The sequence below is a fragment of the Triticum urartu genome, unplaced genomic scaffold (assembly GCF_003073215.2).
Source record: "Triticum urartu cultivar G1812 unplaced genomic scaffold, Tu2.1 TuUngrouped_contig_4887, whole genome shotgun sequence".
In the NCBI taxonomy this organism is placed as follows: Eukaryota; Viridiplantae; Streptophyta; class Magnoliopsida; order Poales; family Poaceae; genus Triticum; species Triticum urartu.
In genome coordinates this window covers 1,756-9,271 of record NW_024115513.1, presented here as the reverse complement: position 1 = coordinate 9,271, position 7,516 = coordinate 1,756, and the positions used below count along the sequence as shown (strand labels likewise).

Below are 7,516 nucleotides of genomic sequence, written 5' to 3'. Positions count from 1 at the left end.
GGAAATAAAGGTTGCTTCACAACCTAGGGCAATTTGAGTTATTCCTTTAATAGAAAAGGAATATTCCCAATGAAAACAATATTGGGATTTGGGCTAGGATGAAAAATGACAGGGTCTAGGGAAGGATTTTGGAATGACAAGCCACTCTGAAAGCAAAGAAGAGGGCATCTTCTTCAGTTTCCAGACCACAGCCACGGAAAAAGCAAACTCAAGAAAAAACCTAAAAAAACAAAAGAAAAAGAAAGGGCCAAAAATCAGGCTGTCACAGAAGAGTTGACTAAGCCTTTAACTATGGAGGAAATACAGTTAGTAGTTAAAGGTATGAAAACCAATACAACTCCTGGCCCAGATGGCTTACCAGTAATCTTTTAGAAACATTTTTGGGAGATGGTTAAAGAGATGGTCAAAAGAATGCTTGATAGCCCGCATGCTGAGGAGTTGCAACTTAGAAGACTTAATTATGGGGTGGTTACTCTGATTCCTAAAATGAAAGATGCTGCAACTATCAAGCAATATCGGCCAATATGTTTATATTATGTTTGTTAGAAAATTGTGACTGAAGTACTGACAAATAGGCTTGAGAGAGTTGCAGATAAGGTGGTGAGTAAGAGTCAGATGGCATTTATGAAAAACAGAAATATTTTAGATGGGGTTCACTATCCATGAGGTGTTTCATGAGCTTAGGAGGACTAAACAAGAGGGGGTCATACTAAAGCTAGTCTTTGAAAAAGCATACGACAGGGTGAATTGGGATTTTCTACAAGAGGTTTTGCTTAAAAAGGGTTTTCTTTAGTGAGAAGTGGAGAGGTTGGATTAAACAAGTGGTAGAAGGAGGTGCAGTGAGTATCAATATTAATGGAGAGGTTGGCCCATATTTTAAGAGCTACAAAGGATTTTTTCAGGGTGATCTCACCTCTTCTTTTGAATTTGGTGGTGGTCACAGAAAAGGGGGTCACTCAAGTGTACGGCATTCTTTGTCCGTCCAGATCGCGATACATGTTCGGACTGCTCTGGATTGTAGAGGAATGAATTTCAGGCTACTTTAGATGGGGTGAGCTGCACCCATTCTCGGTACGTACAAGGTGGGCACCCATTCTCGGTTAAGATGGGAAATCCTATAGGGGTAGAAATGCTACATGAAAAAAATCCACTCTTGTTGTATTAGGAATTGAAAGTAAGTCAACTCCTTCCTCTTAGAGCAACTTGTCGCAGCTGTGACTACTCTTTCTATTTGAACTGAATATCAGCGAATCACTTGTTTAACTAATGTGACTAGTCTTGACTGCATGTTTTTTCTTTCTATAGAGAAGTGACTGCGCTAGAGATGCTTATTAAAGGTTTGCTTGGTGGCATCCTTGCTTGACAGGCTTTCCTTATTGATTGGCTTGGTCTGCTAGTTCCCAGAAATCACTTCCTCTAAGTCTTAAATAGCAGAACCTACTCTTTCTTCAAAGAATGTAGCATACCTAAGAAATGATTTCTCTAACGAGTCAAATCCATTGTGAAATAAGGAAATGCGTGGATCACTTCTTCTACCCTTCTCTTATTTACATTTCCTGCTTACTATTGAACGAAAAGCTGTTACTGCTGCATATCCCCTTTTTCCTCTAATTCGAGCGAGTAAAGGCGCAACTTCCTCATCTTTGCTTTATAGTTTTATATAATATAGAATTGGATTTTGCTTTCCTTTAAGGAGCTCTAGCTATCTTGCTGATCCACCAGTTCATACTATTAATGAAAGCTCTTTCACCCTGCCCGCGGGTAATCCCTTACTGAGCCTACTCAAGCAATCTCCCATTAGCCGCTCTTTACTCTGTAGTCAAGCGATTGTAAACTCCTTATTTAGGCTAGCTACTTTGCTGATTAACAAGATTATCGCATTGGAGCTGTGGCAGTTATGTAAACTACTTCTCTAGCAAGTAATGAATCTGAGGTCAAAGCCAATGAGTACGCCGGATGTTGCATTTTCGCAGTGAGGGAAGGTTGGCTTGACAGGCTTCGTTCTGGATGTTGTAATCTCTTCTCATGGTCTTTGTTCTCTTTATTATCCCGTTGTGAGAATGGCTAGGATTGTGGATCCACACGCCCCCCTCTAATCAGTACTTTCCGAGTAGCGCAAGGCTTCTTCGTTGGAAAATAAACGAATTAATGAACTAATTTCCTAATATGATGTGAACTTGAACTAGCATTGATCAAGTCCATTAGCTCATAGAAAGGAGTTCTTCACGTGAGAAAGTCCACGGCTTAGCTTAATTCAATAAAAAAGAAAGTATCCAATCGACTTTAGGAGCGCCATATGTTTCTATCTGAAATGGCAAAGCGAGGCTCGCTATAAGGGTCATAGCTAGTTCAGGATTGGTAGGAAAGTAATACAAATGATTGTAATATGACAACCCCTAGGGGAGCTAGCCTTTGTGTTAATATTAAAAAGAAGAGCCCTCTTTTCATACGACTCGGTGATTCCAATGCTCTATCCGGCCGCAAGATTCGATCGCGTACAGCACGAGCACGAGATGGGTTGGGGACTTAGAAATGAGCTATGCTCCAAGAATTGACCCCTGAACTACCTTTGCCCGCCTTTTCTTGTAGAATCCATTCCCCCTCTTTTATATATTTAGAATCCTTTTAGGGCTAGTGGAATGAGGCTGGAACCCATCAATATCGCTAAACCGGGAGAGTTGCTTGTGTTGGGTTCAAAGTTTCGCTCTACCAAGGAAAGATATAATATAATATAATATAATATGCATCCAGCTTTAGCTGAATATCATGAGTATTCAGCGAAGTATGCTAGCCATTGGCCTTACATTCAGGATACTCCTTTCTGTCTTTGCGATGTTTGGTTATAAGAGAATGTTGCTCTTCAGAAAACTCGTATAGTGGCCTTAGTCGATGGGATAAACGCTCCAGTGTATGCGTTACAAGGCAACTAGCATTTTTTCATGGAAGTTCGTGAAAGAATGTTCTTGTTTTTCGTTGGAAAAACCAACGCCGACGTCAAGATCAGTCTCCTTTCCTTTCTCTTTTCGGGGGCAGAGCTGAAAAAGATGGACAGTAACGATCGCGTAATATCAATTTATCGGCCTCGTCATCGAAAGAGGCATCCAATTGCTCAGAAATTCTCAGCTATATGGGGGACTTTGATGGTGAGCAAAAATAATTGATCAAGAAATTGGTAAACTTTTGCAATATCTATGGTAAAAGAATGAGAGTTCGTGCTATTGTTTATAAAACTTTTCACCGCCTAGCTCGAACTGAACGTGATGTAATAAAACGTATGGTTGACACCGTAGATAATATCTATCCCTAATAATAAAGCACGGATTGACTCCTTGGGTTCACCATCACAATACGCTTCTTCCCGTGAATTTACGCTTTCAGTTTTTTTCTTCCAAGGTGGTACTAATATTTCCCTAATAATAAAGCGGCTATTGCTTCCGCCCGAACATTCGACAGAAAAATCGTTCGACCGCATATGTCCGCATGTCCAGCCTGATTTGGCCCACCCAGCCCGTTGCTTCCAGCCCACCGCCTATCTGTTCGTCCATAGCATGAGTTCATGTCTGACTCCATCGAAGAACAAAGCTTGTATTACAACTCAGAAACTGATCGAAATGCTATAAATAAGTTAACCACCCCGATTTCCTCCCTCACGTCGCACCCTAATAATAAGATCGAATCAAATGAAATCTGGGCGAAACCTCCACGGCGCCGGTCCATCCTCGATGTACCTGACCTAAGTCTCGCCGCCTACGAGCTTCAGGAGGCCCACGCGGACTTACTGCTACTGTTGGGCATCGTCTACCACGGCGCTGACGAGGGATGCATCCTTGAGGCGATCAACCCGAGGCTTGCGGCCACTGAGTTCCAGAATGGCAACACTCATGCTGCCAAGCCTAGAGATGGTGTTTCACGACGCCGAGGGGAGATGCATCAGCAAGGCCGTCAACCCGAGGCTCGCCGCCGCCAAGTTCCAGAATGGCAACCCTTTTGCAGCAGCGTGCAGCCATCTGAACCCAGGTTAGTGGCCTAGGGCAAAGACCATCATGCATATCCGGATGTGCCTGCATTCATGTGGACGGCGCAGCCAGGGAACGGCAGTACGGACACACTGGCCAAGTATTGCATCCTGATGTACTTACTTACTTACAATGTTGCATTATCTGCCCATCTGAAGTAGGGTGACCAGAAGAGTGCAAAGTATGATACTAAGCTATGCACCAGCGAGCAATTCAAAGAAGCTAATGTTAGTTTGGATGAGATGATGCAAAAGGGATTGTTCAACGTATATAACTTTGACGGAGGGCTCATGAAGACACAAAAAAGGCATACACACTCCATGCTGGACTGTAGGAGGAAAGGGAGGGGAGCTACAAGCATATAGCTTCTATGTTAAACTTAAAACAGTGGAGGCAAGGCATAGAGATGTGCTTTGTATTGTAGAGGCACACGTTCATGTGGCCGACCCTGCTAGGGAATAACGGACACACCATGCTCGATGAATTCGACGCGGATGAGATTGACCTGCTAGAGCTGTATTGCTCTGTCTGGCCAATAGCAAAGGTACCGTTTACCTTCTCTCCTTAGGTTCAATCATTCCAGGCTTCTATCCCTTCTCAATATTTTTTGCTGTAGGACAATATGTTCGTGGAATTATTATTGCCACGGGTTCAGTCCTAAGGCATGGATTATCTATCTGAACATATGGCTTCAATCAGGAATCAATTGCTAATAAAGCAAACAGGGAAATTTTGTCAGTTCAAATAACTAATGACTATGCACATTGCACCGACAATCGGTGTCTTTTTTGTGAGGGGTTATTATTGCCACGACTTCCATTGCAAGACAAAGTAGAGCCGACAATACATGTTGATCAGTTGATCAATTGGTGCTGTTACCTGACCTTTCTTTACAATTGCATCAGTTTACCATTGATTTCCGTCCATCTTATTAAAACTGCTATATATTTGTTGTTCAGTTGAGATAGGTATGCTTTGTAAGAGTTTCTTATTTTGTTTAGGTTGTGGATCAGAAATTTATTAATTTATTAATTTCCACCTTCGTTTAGTGAAATACATTAATTAATAATTTGCTCGTACAAGAAAAATAATTTTTAATGTGGTCTTCATGCCTCGATGTTCCCATGTGTCTATTTTTTAACATGACCAAGGGACACGAAAAAGGAGAAATGGCAACACATATGTGTCATTAGGAGTGTGCGAGAATTTGTTTCCCCCATTGCAACGCACGGGCATCTTTGCTAGTAAAGCCAATATGCGAAGTGGTCAAAGTAGGAGTCGCAGGTACTAGTTATGATGTTCCTGGGATTGTAGCCAGGGATCGTCAACAAACCTTAGCTATTCGTTGGATCCTTGGAGAAGCTTTCAAACGACGTATAAGATACATGATAAGCTTAGAGAAATGTTCATTTGCTGAGATACTGGATGCTTACCGAAAGAGGGGAATTTCACGTAAGGGAAGGGGGGATCTTCATGGACTGGCTTCCACCAATCGGAGTTTCGCGCATTTCAGATGGTGGTAAAGTGATACCACATAAGGAGCTCTTCCTCATTCAGTCATACTCAACAAAAGTAAGAAATGTTTGACCCGGATCCTTTTTTCATCTTCATATAGAAAGAAAATTGACCTTCCTCATACTCCCCCCTTCATTCATAGAGTTGGAGGAATCCACAAGAGGCCTGCCCGTTCATAATTGCATAGAAGAACCATTATTTTTATGAAAACTCTTGTTCCAACCTCACCTCAGGTCGAATGAATACGAAAGGGGGATCAATCAAATAAATAAGCCATGAATGAAGAAGTAGTGGGCCTTTCACCTTATTTCGTTTGACTCGTGGAGCTGAGAAATCTACTTCAAAGAGAGGGAAAGTGTGCTAGTCCCAAAGAACAAACAAGGGATGAGCGCACGGGAGAGAAATGGAAGGCCCCATCATATTTCCAATGACCGTATTTTGCTTGGTTTCGGTCGTGCATATTCTGATGTAGAGCAGATCACTTAGGGCTTTATACGGGTTCGAGGACTGGGTTCTTGTTCCTTTCTCTTCTTTGTCTGTCCACTCCCTTTGTTTTCAATAGTCTTTGGAGCTTCTGGTACCACTGGTGTGATCTCATTCTTGAATGGTAACACCCTGGTGTCTCCTAACGCTACGCTTTCTAAACAACCTGAGTGTTCTCTGAACTAGGTGAACAATCCAAGGCGATAGCATGAAAGGGCCTCGTCATTGCTCATCCAGTTTCACTACATTAGCCTCCTCTTGTTCCTAAGGGCTATCACCAACTAATGCTTTTCGACTTCTGGCTAGAGCTACTAACCTACCTCGAACATGAGCTGCATCCAGGTTCGATGGTTGGTGACTCTAAGCCAGAGTGATGCTTTCGTAGTTTCATAAATGTCTTTCTAAGCCCTTTCCATTCAATGGAGAATGGTTACTAGAGCTAGCGCCTGTCCCACTTTAGAACACTAAGAACGTAATAAGCCTAGCTGGGACAAATGCACTCAGTGTTAGTCCGATCACCTCGTCTAAAATCATCTTCCCTTTATTAATGACCAAGGGTATCCATATCATGATATGTAGATACAAGAGGGTAGAGGCATTGATGCGGGTAGGATGCGTGTCTGCTTTCCTATTGTTTGAAGGAGTAGATACATTCATTTCCTTTTGCCAGAGTGAGAGTGAGAGTTTTGTGGGATGTTGACAATCACTATCTCGTGAAGTCACGAGCGTAAACCTTACATAGTTCCGGCAAAGCGCAAAGACGATGGTGAAAACCTTTGTTCTTGTCCGACCGATGTTGTTCAAAGAAAACCTGGACAATGAGGGGCAGGTTATATCCCATTTCTTTTGATCAATTGAGAATCGCTGATAATGACACCACGTGGGTAGCATCTACTGATATTGCAAGGCCCGAAGCACGTGGGAGAATGTTCGTTTTTTCTGGATCGGATTAGCAAAAGCAAGCAAGCGTGTGATGTGGCGGGGAAGCCTAAAAGAAGCCTTTGGGAGGCAGTGTGGTGACACCTGTTTGGCGTGTGGCAATTAACTAAACTAATGATATATTGGTAACTACCTGTGGGTCCGCACACCACTCCTTATGTTCAGCTAAAAAGCCTTCCGGGTCAAATTTATTAAGAAATAATCAAAGATTAGAATGCCAATGTGTTAGAATGTCAACGGGAGATTTCACAAAGCCAAGTCACAAATACAATGAAGAAGTGCTACTGCCAACAGACGCAACCACGGATCCCGATTCAGAAGATTCTGAGAAAGGAGAGTTAGTTATCACATGAGAGCCATAAGAGCTCTCTAGGAGAGTGATCGCCCGGTGTGACTGATCCAATTTATAGTCGCATTCAAGGCTCCACACGGGTGGTAAATTCCAAATAATATTTGGATTTCTCGAAGACAACCCCAATAGAACCATTTAGATACTTCGATGAGAACCAATAGAACCATAATGGTGAGCGTCTACGCGTCGACACCAGGTCAATTTATAGTTC

General features: G+C 42.5%; 1 pseudogene; it reads left to right on the top strand.

Annotated features, from left to right (window-relative positions):
* The first annotated feature begins 3,127 nt into the window (after window positions 1-3,127).
* LOC125528455 lies at window positions 3,128-5,639 on the top strand (annotated as a pseudogene).
* The last annotated feature ends 1,877 nt before the right edge of the window (window positions 5,640-7,516 follow it).